Source organism: Bison bison, unplaced genomic scaffold (genome assembly GCF_000754665.1).
Source record: "Bison bison bison isolate TAMUID 2011002044 unplaced genomic scaffold, Bison_UMD1.0 scf7180017864280, whole genome shotgun sequence".
Taxonomy (NCBI): domain Eukaryota; kingdom Metazoa; phylum Chordata; class Mammalia; order Artiodactyla; family Bovidae; genus Bison; species Bison bison.
In genome coordinates, this window is record NW_011494852.1 from 6,699,460 (window position 1) to 6,714,297 (window position 14,838).

Below are 14,838 nucleotides of genomic sequence, written 5' to 3' on the forward strand. Positions count from 1 at the left end.
CTATTTCCACTGTTTCCCCATCTATTTCCCATGAAGTGGTGGGACCAGATGCCATGATCTTAGTTTTCTTCCTAAATGTTGAGCTTTAACCGTCTAGCTTCCAGACAGTTCCCCAAAGGCAGGCAGCTTTTCCTGCGACATTCACAAGGGTGTAGGCTTCTCCAGTGCCTGGCAGTGAGGAGCATCCCTCAGCCAGCATCTTGCCCTGGCACCCACCTCAGCTGGTTTCTTGGCTGAGTGCTTCTGGTGAGACACTTCCTTGTGAACTGTTTTCCCTAGCATCCTTAAAGGACCGACTTCTGGCAAGTTCCAGAGGGTGGATTTCCAGCAAGTTCCACAGCCGGAGCACTAAAGGGACTCCTTTGCCCTTTAGTGAGCCATGTCCAAGTGTTCTCCCAAAGCGTCAGGGTCTAGAGACTTCCCTGGTGCTCCAGTGGCTTAAGGCTCCATGTCCCAATACAGGGAGCCAGGGTTCAACCCCTGGTCAGGGAACTAGATCCTGCATGCCACAGCTAAGACCTGGCGTAGCCAAATAAATAAAAATAAATGTTAAACAAAAACAAAAACCCCCAAAGCGTGAGGGATTCTGGGACTGCCAAGGACAGTCTGGAGCTGACACCTTTCTCAAGCTCTCTATCTTAGATCTTAGTTGTAGAGGCTGCTCCCTGTATTTGCCATTTTATATTCTTTACCATTCTCTTTATTTCTCCGTAGCTACTCCTTCTAACTCTAATCCCCTGCTATGATGAATAAATCTGTATATTAAACATTCTCCCTTCAATTACTGTGTGGTTTCAGTCTCTGGATTGGACCCTGAGTGATAACCATAGGAGGCACCCCTGTATCTTCTTTCCTTTGGCAGAATAGTGTGTGATTCAGTCACATCATTGCTGTATTAATCGCCAGCTCACTCCTGTTTATCACTGAGTAATACTCCATTGAACAGATAAACCACAATCTGTTTACTCACTCGGCATGATGGACATTTGGATTGTTTCCAGCTTGAGGCTGTTATGAATAAAGCTTCTATCAACAATCACATTCAAGTGGTTGTCTGGACATATGTTTTCATTTCCCACGAGTAAATATGTAGGAGTGGAATTCTTGGATCACATGTTCTTTACGAGAACGCACCCAAGCATTTTTTTTCAGCATGACTGTGCACTCCCACCAACATGTATGACAGCTGCACTTCCTAGCACCTTGTATGGTCAATCTTTTCCATTTTAGGTAGAATGGCTTCCGTTTCATTCCTTGGAGAGATCTTCCTCTACCTGACATTCTCCCTTATCAATTTTAACACTTTACTCTTGAACAGTGGCGCCGGTGTTGTCTCTATTTTATTTTTTGGCCACATTGTGCTACTTACAGGATCTTAGTTCCCCAACCTGGGATTGAACCCGAGCCCTCAGCGGTGAAAGTGCCCAGTCCTAATCACTGGACTGTCAGGGAGGGAAGTCCTGCCAGTGTTGTTCCTAACCTACAACAAATGGTTGCAGAAATATCACCAAGAAACAGGATTGAGATGTCTCTGGTGGTCCGGTGGCTAAGACCCTGAGCTGCCAATGCAGGGGGCCCAGGTTCAATTCCTGGTCAGGGAACTAGAGCCCATAAGCCCCAACTAAGAGTTCACATGCTGCCGCAGCTGGGACCCAGTGAAGGCAAATAAGGGCTTTCCAGGTGGTGTTAGCGGTAAAGAGCCCACCTGCCAATGTAGAGAGGCAGGTTTGATCCCTGGGTTGGGAAGATCCCCTGGAAAAGGGCATGGCAACTCACTCCAGTATTCTTGCCTGGAGAATCCCAAGGATAAAGGAACCTGGCGGGCAGGAGTCCATAGGTTTGCCAAGAGTTGGACACAACTGAAGCGACTTAGCATGCATGCATGCAGCCAAATAAATAAAAAATAAAAAACAAATGAAATATATAAGCGACAAGGGTATATTGTACAGCACAGGGAATTATAGTCAAACAAACAAAGAGAAAAACCCCAAAAAAACAAGATTGAAAATTTCTTGCTCTTTAGAATTATTTGCATGTACAAAGATTTGGCATGCCTTCTCCTTCATTCAAGAAGGAAGACTGAGCTATAGATAATCAGGGCCTGCACTGGCCTGTAAGAGTCTTTAGGTAGATTTTTTTTTTTTTTTTAAGGCACCTCTTCTGGGTAGCATGACCTGGTGACTGGAGCAAGGCATGGATTTGAGTCCCCACTCATACCACCGCCCCTGGCTGGCCTCACAATTACAACAGCTGGTCCTGTGCTGCGTGCGTGCTAAGTCACGTCCAAAACACTTTGTGACCCTATGGACTGTAAGCCGCCAGGTTCCTCCATCCATGGGATTCTCCAGGCAAGGATACAGTGTGGGCTGCCATGCTCTCCTCCAGGGGATCTTCCCGACCCAGGTATGGAACCCAGGTCTCTTATGTCTTCTGCATTGGCAGGCAGGTTCTTTACCACTACCACCACCTGGGGTTCTGTCTCTAAGTGAGGCGGACTGGGTGCAAGCCAACAGGGAGTGGTGGCGCCTCTGTCAGTCTGGAGAGAAGAGCCCAGCGTGGAGGCACTCACTCTGGCTGACTTACTGCCCAGTAGGAAGGTGGGCCTAGTTTGGCCACATCTTCCAGTTTGTCAAGAGACTGGAAATCCCTGTGTTTATGTGAAATCACCCGATTTTTAAATGTTAGCAGTGCATTTAAAGGAAAAAAAATTATTATAGCACAGTGTAGGCCAGAAGAGACAGATCTTCAAACCCAGGAACGGACTGGGGATGATCTTTTGTGGCTTCTGTATTATTCCCATTGATTGTCACAACATGAGGAAACTGAGGCCCAAAGAGGTGAAATGATGTACAAGCAGTCAGAAGTGGAGTGGCATGGACTTCCCTGGTGGCCCAGAAGTTAAGAATCCACCTTGCAATGCAGGGTACATGAGTTCAATCCCTAGTCGGGGAACTAAGATCTCACATGCCCGAGAGCAATTAAGCCTGTGGGCCACAACTAGAGATCCCACATGTTGCAACTAAGACCTGATGCGGCTAAATAAACAAACATAAAAAAAAAAAGATTTCTTGGATATAATACCAAAAGTATGATTTATAAAAGAAAAATGGGTTAATTAAACATTATCAAAATTTTAAACCTTTGTACTTCAAAAGACATTATTAAGAAAATGAAAGACAAGCTATAGATTGGCAGAAAATATTTGTATATCACACACTTGATAAAAGACTTAAATCTAGAATATATAAAGAACACTTAAAATTCAATAATATGACATATCAATTTAAAAATTGACAAAAGATTTGAATAGACATTTCACCAAAGAAGAAATACAAAGGACTAATAAGCAAATGCAGGCTTCCCAGCTGGCACTAGTTGTAAAGAACCCACCTGCTAATGCAAGAGACACAGGTTTGATGCCTGGGTCGGGAAAATCCCCTGGAGGAGGCCATGGCAACCCACTCTAGTACTCTTGTCTGGAGAATCTCGTGGACAGAGGAGCCTGGCTGGCTACAGTCCATAGGATCACAAAGAATCAGCATAACTGAAGCGACTTAGCACAGCAATAAGCATGTGAAAAGATGCTCAACGTCATTAGTCATGAAGGAAATGCAAATTAAAATCACAGTGAGATGCCACGTCATGCTCTCTAGAATAGCTGCTGTCCAAAAGATTGGTGAGGACAGGGAGAACCCGGGACCCTTATACACCACTGATGGGAATGTAAAATGGTAAAGCCTCTTTGGAAAACAGTTTCTATAAGAGTTGAACATTAAAAAAAAAGAAGTGAAATATAAATTTACCATGAAATCCAACAATTCTTTTTAAAAATATATATATATGTATTTATTTATTTTGGCTTCAAGGAATATGGGATCCTAGTTTCTCAACCAGGGATCAAACTTGTGCCCCCTGCATTGGAAGCCTGGAGTCTTAACCACTGGAAGTTTGAAACACAGCAATTCTACCACTAGGCTATCTACCCAAGAGAAATGAAAAGGTATGTCACACAAAGACTGACTTGACTGCCAAAGTGCACAGCAGCATTATATATTGGAAAACAACCCAGGTGTCTATCAACTGGTGAATGGTAAGCAAAATGTGATCTATCCATATAGTGGAATACTGTTCAACACTGAAAGGAAAGAGGACTCCCCTGGTGGTGCAGTGTTTAAGAATCTGCCTACACAAAAAAAAAAAACCCGCCTGCAGGGGACACGGGTTTGATCCCTAGTTGGGGAAGATTCCACAAGCCGTGGGTCAACTGCTGAGACCTCCTGCTGCAACCGCTGAACCCCAGCACCCTAGAGCCGCTGCTTAATGGCAACTAGAGAAAGACCACACACAGCAAGGAAGACCCAGTGCAGCCAAAAGTCAAAACAAAACAATAAAAGGAATGGAGTAATGGTACAGGATACAGGGAGAATGAACCCTAAGACAGCACGCTAAGTCAAAGTGCTGGATACAAAAGGCTACATATTGTGTGAAATGTCCAGAAAAGACCGATCTAAATATAGGGAAAGATGAGGAGTTGCTGTGACTGGGCGTGGGAACAAGGAGTGACCACAACTAGGCACAATGGCTATTTTGGAGGTGATAGAAATGCTCTAAAACTGTAGTGTTGGCTGCCAAACTCGGAAAACTCACTAAATCACTGAATCGTACACTCAACAGGGCTGAATTTTATGGTATGTAAATTACTTCAATACAGCTGTCACACACACAAAAAAAAAAACCCACCCAAATCCTGCACACTTTACAGTTACAGCGTGTAAGACTTAAATAGGGTAATAGAACAGATTATAGATATAATCAGCCTTGATGGTGTGAAAGCAAATGCATTACCGACAAGATGGGAAAAGAAAGGTGGGGGAGGGGAAGCCAAGACACTCCTCTCACTCAGTATCACGGGAATCAAAAGTTGCCAGGATAAAAAAAATACAGTGAAGCATAAAATGTAAAGTCTCAAAGGTAAATAAGAAATGATCTTAAAAAAAGTACAAGTGTTAAAAATTAGTGGAGTGAATACACATTGAGCTAAATACCATCTTTCATAGCTGACAGTAATAGATGATTTTGAATTCCTCTATTTCTCTGTCATTTTCACCATCATCACCTTCTCAGTTATCCAACTGCCTTCTGAACCACAGCATGGGTGAGATGAGAGGCAAAGTTACTTTGGATTTTGGTATATTCTAGTTTAAACGTCATGGATATCATGTGTATTAAAGAATATGCTTTTATAAAAAAAAAAACCAACCAACCAACCAATAATACAACATTACCATAATTTACAATCAGTGAGAACTCCCATACATACATGATGAGAGTAAAAATTGGTGCAACCACTTTGGAAACAAGTTGGGGATTTTTTTTTTTAACTGAAGTTAGAGAAGTGCCTTTCCAACAAGCTGGCAATTTGACCCTAAAGCCAAGAAACATATACTAGAATATTCACGACAGCATTGACCCTCATAGCTCCAACCTGGAAATGATCCAGGTACCCACATAGGGTGTATAAATGAATTAAGGCAGTCATAGAATGGAAGACTAAGTAGCAATAACAATAAGTAGACACAACAGCACAAATGGACCTCAAAAGCATAATTTGGGGTGAAATTTACCAGAGTAAAGTCATCCAGAGTGTGAGTCCCAGGACAAGCAGACAGTCAGGGTGGCCTGGGGCAAGCCTGATTTACACCTAGTGTCCCAGGGTAATTAGGGTAAATATCAGTGACCCCTATCACTTCCAAAATTACCTGGTTTGAAAATTGGATGATAGATTATATTCTCACACCAGTGATTTTTAGAAAGTTTACAAACAGGCTAAACTAATAAATGCTATTTACGAATGTACATACAGGTACTGAAATCATATATATATATCAATTCAGTCGCTCAATTGTGTCTGACTCTTTGTGACCCCATGGACTGCAGCACACCAGGCTTCCCTGTCCATTACCATCACTGGCACTTGCCCAAAATAATGTCCATTGCATCGGTGATGCTATCCAATCATCTCATCCTCTGTCGTCCCCTTCTCCTCCCGCCTGTATATTCATATATATATAAAACAAGCAGAAACTTCCCTGGTGATCTAGTGGCTAAGACTCCTAATGCTCCTAATGCAGGGGAAAGTGTTAGTCGCTCAGTTGTGTCTGACTCTCTGCGACCCCCATGGACCATAGCCTGCCAGGTTCCCCGTCCATGGGATTCTCCAGACAAGAATACTGGAATGGGTAGCCATTCCCTTCTCCAGGGGATCTTCCTGACCCAGAGATGGAACCCAGATCTCCTGCATAGCACGCATATTCTTTACCATCTGAGCCACCAAGGGGGCTTGGGTTCAGCTCCTGCTTGGGGAACTAGATCCCACATGCCACAACAAAGACTGAAGATCCTGTGTGCCACAACTAAGACCCAGTGCAGCCAAATAAACAAATACTAAATATTAAAAAAAAAAAACACACACAACAACACAAAACAAAATAACCCAGCCGGGAAACGAGCATTATAAAAGTCAGGATGCTGGTTCCCTCTGTGGGGAAGGAGAAGGCTACTAACCAGAGAAACATCTAGGGGGCTGGCAATGTTCTCCTTATTGGCCTGGGTGCTGCTTATATACTTTGTTATATATTTCATGTAGTTTTCTGTATGAGTGTTATATTTTACAATTTAAAAAATTATTAATGCTATCAATGAACACCATGATTATTTAAGTCAAAGAAGGGAACAGTCGAATTGCATCTTAGTACAGATTAACAGTTCACATTTGTCGATGCTTTCGTGGTGTGAGGCACCCTGGGAAATTCTTTACGTGCATCATCTCATTCCCTGGAGGCGGCACTGACATTTCTGGGGCATCACAGGGCCAGCCAGGGACACTGGTTCTGGGAACTGCTGGTGACAGCCTGCAGAGGATATGGCACTGCGGAGAGGTGAAACTTTGTCAGCTGCATATTCAGCCAGCCCCAGGTTAGCCTCAGCCCAAACTCAAACTTTTTTGTGAACTTCGGCAAATGGGTTTCCCTCTCTCAGCGTAGATTTCTCCTCTGGAAAATGGGATGTGAATGTCCACATGTCCTCTCCAGGCTTCCCTGGTGGCTCAGTCAGTAAAGAATCTGCCTGCAATGCAGGAGACCTGGGTTTGATCCCTAGGTTGGGAAGATCCCCTGGAGGAGGAAATGGCAAGTCACTCCTGTATTCTTGCCTGGGAAATCCCATGGACAGAAGGGCCTGGTGGGTTAGAGTCCATGGGGTCGCAAAGTTGGACACGACTGAGTGACTAAACCACCACCACACTCCACAATCCCTAAATCCAAAAGCTCTGAAAACCAAGGCTTTCATAGACCCACTTGGTGGCAGAACTGCCTGGAACTGATGGAAGGTTTTATTTATGATATGAACATGCATTTCACTGAAGAAGTATCCGTGTGTTTGATCACTCCCCAGTCCTGCTAGGGATTTTTTTTGGAAAAAATTTTAAGTAATTATTTATTTTTGGCTGCCCTATGGCTTTGTTGCTGCGCGCAGGATTCTCTGCAGAGAACAGGGGCTGCTCTCTGGTTTCCGTGGGCGGGCTTTTTATTGTGGGAGTTTCTCTTGTCCTGGAAGAGCCCCACGCCTTGTCTTGTCTAGGCGTGGGGCTCCAGTAGTTGTGGCTTGTGCGCTCTAGAGTGTGGGTTCAGTAGCTGTGATACACAGGCTTCGTTGCCCCTTCGCATGTGGAATCCTCCCGGACCAGGATCTAACCTGTGTCTCTTGCATTAGCAAGCAGATTCCCAACCATTGGACCATCAGGGAAGTCTACCCCGATAAGGATCATATGTAATACACAGGATGGTTCTTTGTGACTTGCCTTATATTCAGTTCCTGCACTGAATAGCAAAAGTTTTGGCTAACACGCTGTGGACTTGTAGTAACTCTCACTTCCCACGGTGATGGGGAAATTCAACAAGATCAAGGCTGGTCTTCAACAAGTGTTAGCTGCCATTGTGACTGCTGTGACAATGATTAGCAGTCAAGGCCAGCTATGGGACTGGAGTCTGGGGCTGCACCTCCTTATGTCAGAATCATGCAGTCACTGAAACCACGCCTGGAGGAATGTAGGTTCAGGGGATTCGTGCCTAGGAAGGAACGAAATACAGCGGGACAGAAAACTGCACCAATGGCAAGATCAGAGCCACCTGGTGAATTTTAAAAAAGGCAAAAGATGGACAGTCCTAGTGGTTCAGCGGTTAAGAATCTGCCTTCCAGTGCAGGGGACACAGGTTCATCCCTGGTCGGAAAACTAAGATCCCGTATGCTTCAGGGGCAGCTAAGCCTGTGCGCTACAATTATTGAGCCCCAAGAGCAGTTATGATGTTATGGATAATTATTCACAGGTGAGCTGACCATGGTTGTTAAGAAAAACCCTTCACAAAATACTAACAGCTACTGTTAACTGAACACTAAATCCTCCAGGCACGTACGTGGAAAGTGCTTTCCAAGATCTCACAGAAGTCTCACCAACAACCCCTTGAGGCCGGTGCTATTTTCAGCTGGGGAAACTGAGGCTTGGAGGAGGGAAGCAATCAACCCAGGGTCACCCAACAAGCAAGAGGCAGATTGGGGTGGAGGACTCCAGGGTCGTGCAGCTGTGCATGCATTCATCTCTGAGTTTCTAAACTTTTATCTTACTTTCTTTATTTTTTATATGTGTTTATTTTTCTGTCTCAATGCATTTTATTTATTTATTTTTATTGGAGTATAGATGCTTTACAATGTTGTGTTAGTTTCTGCTGGTAAATCGTCTTTATCTTCCCCAGATTTCACCATAAAAATGTCACCATACAGAAAAGCTGAAAATATAGTTAAAATGGATATCTGTTTCATATTTTGCCATATTTGCTTTCTCTCTCTCTTTTGATGAACTATTAAATACCTGAATATGCATCTCCTAAGAAAGAATAAGAACCCTTTATAGGTCTATTATCTCTCAACCCACTAAGAGAAATTCAATCTACTATCTAATGCTTCGTCTATGAACACTTTTTCTCATTGTTCCAAGGTCTTCTGGAATTGTATCTTCCAAACAAAGATGGGACTCACACACTGCTGGGGGTGCTCATTTCTCTCTAATCTCTTTTAATCTAAAAGACTGCCCCTGGGAAGTACGTAGCAGTCCAGGGGTTAGGAGTCCAAAATCTCACTGCCAAGGGCCGGGTGTTTTGGATACCTGGTCTAGGAGCTAGTATCACCAAAACAAAACAAAACCAAAAAACACTGCCCCGGCCTTTTCCATTTTTGTTAAACGGATTATATTACTTTTATCATAGGGAAAAAATACGGCAGTCTTGTTTATATTTGATTTGTGAACTGTATGTATATCTTGATTGGATTGAAAAATTAGAATTTAAATAAATATGAAAACTTTATTAAAAGGAGAATCAACAGATTCTGTATATGTATTGGAGAAGGAAATGGCAACCCAGTCCAGTATTCTTGCCTGGAGAATCCCATGGATGGAGGAGCCTGGTGGGCTACAGTCCACGGGGTCACAAAGAGTCGGACACAACTGAGCTACTTCACATAGAATATACAAATATATATAGATATGCTTAAAGAAAAAGAAAAGTTTACAAAAAATTATTTCTTTAGAGAAGCCAAAAGGAATGTTGTGATTATACAGGGAGGAGAGAAACCCTGGAGATGATAAGCTTCTGTCCCCATCTATTTTTAGCAAAAGATTACAGACATTGTGTAAAAGTTGATAAACTAACAAATAACAATGGAATAATTTGCTTTAAAGATTTGGAAGGAACTACCAGAGGAATAAAGAGCAAAAAAAGGTTTAAAACGACACACCACGGATCACAAGTTACTTCTGCCATCTCTGAAAAGTAATTTAATTACAAAATTTAAAAACTGGCTGCAGAGGAGACTGCGCTTGTTTAAAGGATTGATATTGCATGCAAACCTTTGTCGTTTGTACTTGTGTTACTGGGACACTAACAAAAATGTTATTGTCTATTTTAAAAGTAGATTGGTAATACTATAGTCTTTCAAAATAGCGGTAAACAGCTGCCGTCTAAAGTTGAAAGATCAAGACATGGAACATTAACAAATATGACCGGTCACTGCAAAAGTTAACTCAGAACAAAGTTTAAATTGGGTAGAGCGGCAGCAGCTAAAAACAAACTGTGCCCAAGTTGCTAAAGCAAGAAACGGTGCTCTAAGATCTTCCGATTCGTAGATTTTCCTGCCAGCCAGAGGACACAAAAAACAGAATTGGTAAAAAGTGGTCAGGCCTTTCACCAGCTGCTGTTGAACACGTGTTGGTCGAGTACGTGGGGGGTGGGGGTGGTGTTTAATAGTGGCCTCCTCAGACCAGCAGGCGGGCGGAGAGGCGAGGGCTTTAGAGGACCGGTTTTATAGCCAAGCCCTTTTCCTATAATCTGGGGCTTTCAAACGTGCGTTCGTGTAACTCTGGACTTAAAGGGGCAGAAGCGGGGGAAGGCGTGATGGGGCGCAGGACTCCAGGGACACGCCACTCCGGGCAGGGCCTGGGACGGAAATCCTCCCCGGGGCGCCCTAGCTGCGAGTGTGGACGGACACCGGTCCCGACCTCGGTCCCTACCTGTCCCGGCGCTCACCTGGCGGCCTGCTCGGAGGTGGCGGCGGACTACGATCCCCTTCCCCACCCTGCTCTGAGAGGCAGTCCGGGGGGGTGCTCCTCGGGATCGGCCCCGCCCAGGGAGTCCTCTAGGAGGGTTGGGGGAGGGGGTGGCGGCGGCTGAAGTCTGGACCCGGGGGCTGGAGACTGTGAAGTCCAGCGGGCAGGCGGGCGGCTGCGCGGAGCCGGAGCGGGGGAGGGCGGGTCTGGGAGGTTGCAGGCGGAGGGGAGGCTCAGCTGCCGCGAGGCTGGCGGGGAGGAGACCTAATCCCTGCGCTCCCGGATTTGGGGGCCTGCTCATCGCTCCTTTGGAAAGTCTATACTTTCTCCACGTGGTTACCTGCTGCCCAGGCGCCTCGCGATCTAAGACTGGGGTGGGTCGGTGGAGGCGGGGTGGCGTGGTGGGGGGAGGGCCTTCACCGCAGGCATCTCCAATGGGAGAGTTCTGCCTCCCCCCGCGGAGCCTCCTGCGATGGGAATTGTCCCGTCTGCCCCCACTCCCCAAATTCCCCTCTTTCCTTCTTATTCTAGCTGATCTTGAATGGCTTGAAGCAGGCTCCGGCTAGAGATTGAAGTCTAGCGGTGGCAGTGAAAGCGCCGAATCCTAACACTAGACCACCAGGGAAAGTGACAAGGCCTTGGCCCATCAACTGTATAGAAATGAGTTTCCACATAGAGACGGAAAGTATTTTTTGGAAGAAAAGGGATAGACACAGGGGAGGGCCAGATGGGGGCATTTCTTCCGGGTTTCCTTTGGCCAATCATCTTGCTTTGCCTGGTTCTGAGTCTGTATTTGGTTTATTTCAGGGTCCTCCCGTCTGTAGGGGCTTGCCTGGTGGCTCAGACGGTAAAGAATCTGCCTGCAATGCTAGAGACCTGGGTTCGATCCCTGACTGGGGAAGATCCCCTGGAGAAGAATATGGCAACCCACTGCAGTATTCTTGCCTGGAAAAGTCCATGGACAGAGGACCCTGGCAGCCTACAGTCCATGGGACCACAAAGAGTCAGACAGGATTGAGCAACTAACACTCCCATCTGTGCCTCAGTTTCTCTTAGCCAAGAGGCCTATGGTAGGTTGACATCACTTACCATGAGGTGACACCCCCTGCCTTTTGACCTCCAAGGAGCCTTTCTGCGCATGTGTAGTTGAGAATGTCTCCTTGACTTCAAGAATGAGGAACATGGGGTCTTTTATTTCTTATCTGGGCAGGGCCCAGCGCTTCTCTGGCTTCTCATCTTCAAGGACCTGCCCACAGGGGACAAACTCTGGCTGTTCAGACTGGGTCCATCTATCTCCTGCCTCACAGCCACCTGCCTCCAGCTGCCTCCAGCATTCACATCTCTTTCACCATCTGTTTACTCCTAGTAAATGGCTGAGCTGTGACTCCAACCCTGGGCCTGGTGAAAAACACTTGGACTGAAGCTTCTGTCTGCAGGAATTCTCTGGAATTTATGTTGTGTCCCCAGGGTAGTGTCTCAGAAGCCCAGGCTTGTTCTTAAGTTGAACATCTCTGCCACACAAACTCCTGGGGCGACAACCTGGGTGATGCTACATTAGAAATCTGCCCCTCCCCTAAATTGCAGGCAAGAGAATTAATCCGAGGTTCACAGTAAGGATGGGACCAAGACCCATGTCTCTCTTGACCTCTGCCGTTGCCCTTCACTGTGATTTTTTTTTTTCTGATTGCCCTAGATGGTGTGCACTCAAGGACTGACCTTACACATCCTAGAGGCAGCCTTCTGAACTCCAGGCCTCCCGTGCATGTGTGCTAAGTTGCTTCAGTCATGTCCGACTCTTTGCAACACCATGGACTGTAGCCCACCAGGCTCCTCTATCCATAGGATTCTCCAGGCAGGAATACCGCAGTGCGTTGCCATGCCCTCCTCCAGGGGATCTTTCTGACCCAGGAACTGAACTTGCGTCTCTTACGTCTGCTGCATTGGCTGGCAGGCGGGTTCTTTACCACTAGCGCCACCTGAGAGGCTACTAGGAATCACCAGCAATCCCAGTTACCCCAGTGCTCAGTCATCACAGGCACTATGGAACTGATAGAATGTGTCTCTGTACTTAGTACAGTGTAGGTGCTTCTGTCTCGGGGCAGAAAGAATTCAATGAGAGGCAGAGAGACAGGTAAGGAAAGAGTTTATTAGTATAGGAGGCTTGAGTGCTGCACCCTGAGAATTTAGTGGGCTGCAGTTTTATAATCAAAGAAAAAGTGGGGAGGGGGAGAAAGCCACCTTTTTCCTCATTCTTGAGTAGATGTCAAGCTTCCATCATCAGCTCCTCCTTCATGTCAGGTGGAGTTTTCATGTCCCTACCTGGTCCAGCCAGCCCTGTCCTGGCACAATGGAAGTGAGCAAAGAGGCGGTACCATATGCTAAGAATAGTAAATCATCTCAGGTTTCAGTATAATGTCACCCTTTCCTTATATTTTTATTTTTGGTGTGCCCAGAGGAGCATTTCCTAGGTATTATTAACTTACTGAGCTCACTGGACAGGATGTGGGTCTCGTTTCACCATCATTTTTACTGTTTGGGGGCATGTCTCATGCTTCTGTTGCGTGGTTTTTGTTGCTAAGCAAGTCTGCTTGGCTTTGTGCTCAAGCAAACCTGCTTTCTTCTTCTTCTTCTTTTTTTAAATATTTATTTGGCCCCACTGGGTCTTAGTTTTGGCATGTGAGATCTTAGTTCCCCGATCAGGGATGGAACCTGTGCCCCCTTCATGGGGTTCCCTGTGTAGTCCTGTGCAGTCCAATGGGCCTCCCGACTGCCAGGGAAGTCTCAAACCTGCTTTCTCGAATGATCTTTGATTTAGAGGGGTCTTCCATACTTTTTTTCTCTACTTACAATCCCCCAGTGGGATGAGGGCTCCCCTGGTGACTCAGACGGTGAAGAATCTGCCTGCAATGCAGGAGACCTGGGTTGGAAAGATCCCCTGGAGGAGGGCATGGCAATCCACTCCAGTGTTCTTGCCTGGAGAATCCCCATGGACAAAGGAGCCTGGCAGGCTACAGTTCATGGGGTCACAAAGAGTCAGACGTGACTGAGAGTCTAAGCACACACGCACACAGAGTGGGATGAAGTATTTAATCACCTACTTTGCCTTTATTCTGTCTCTACCAACTAGGCTAAATGCTTTATATGCAGTTCTCTGCAGCTGCCTCCTCTCCTGAGAAACTGAGGCCTAGAGATGGGTAGGCTTCGCATGAGGTGTAAGTCACTTGCTTGGGGGTCACACAAAAAGGGGTTTAAGCCTCCTCTCCCCAGATCCCCTCCACTGGAAGCCTGGGAAAGGCACCACAGCGCTGCCGTGAGGACAGTGTGAGATCGGCGTCTGTAGCAGCCATGAAATTAAAAGACACTTGCTCCTTGAAAGGAAAAAGTAGCTATGACAAATCTAGAGAACATATTAAAAAGCAGACATCACTTTGCCAACAAAGATCCATATAGTCAAAACTATGGTTTTTTCAGTAGTCATGTACAGATGTGAGATTTGGACCATAAAGAAGGCTGAGTGCCAAAGAATTGATGCTTTTGAACTGTGGTGCTGGAGAAGACTCTTGAGAGTCCCTTGGACTGCAAGGAGATCCAACCAGTCCATCCTAAAGGAAATCAACCAAGAATATTCATTGGAAGGACTGATGCTGAAGCTAAAGCTCCAATATTTGGCCACCTGAAGTGAAGAGCCGACTCGCTGGAAAAGACCCTGATGCTGGGAAAGATTGAAGGTGGGAGGAGAAAGGGACGGCAGAGGATGAGATGGTTGGATGGCATCACCAACTCAAAGGACATGAGTTTGAGCAAACTCAGGGAAGCCTAGCATGCTGCAGTCCATGGGGTCGCAAAGAGTCAGACTCAACTTAGCGACTGAACACCACCACCACCACCCAGTAAACGCTGCCTCTCATTATTTGTACCATCCACCTTTCAAAGCATTTTCTGATACAGGTTGTAAAATTGTTGTGTTATTAATAAGGTTTTCAGTATAGATCCACACACAGTCCTTTATCTGAAAGATCTAGGACTAGACAGTATGGATTTCGGATTTTTTTTTTTTTTTTTAGTGAAGTCAGTGGGTTGGAAAGATCCCCTGGAGAAGGGAAAGGCTACCCACTCCAGTATTCTGGCCTGGAGAATTCCATGGACTATATAGTCCATGGGGTCACAAAGAGTTGGACACGACT

The 14,838-nt window shown here is 45.7% G+C and overlaps 1 protein-coding gene and 1 long non-coding RNA gene across 3 annotated transcripts in view; both read right to left on the reverse strand.

Moving 5' to 3' along the window:
- Positions 1-10,818, reverse strand: part of LOC104995329 — a 21,095-nt gene extending 10,277 nt beyond the window's left edge. The window contains exon 1 of one of the 2 annotated variants that reach the window (XR_826054.1): positions 10,635-10,818. This is a non-coding gene — a long non-coding RNA (uncharacterized LOC104995329). Of the gene's footprint in view, positions 1-10,618 lie in introns of both variants that reach the window. The other variant, XR_826055.1, reaches the window with a different exon arrangement.
- The window catches only part of FBXO17 (F-box protein 17), a 124,371-nt gene that overhangs the window by 20,042 nt on the left and 89,491 nt on the right, over positions 1-14,838 (reverse strand). The gene's annotated exons all lie outside the window — the stretch shown is intronic.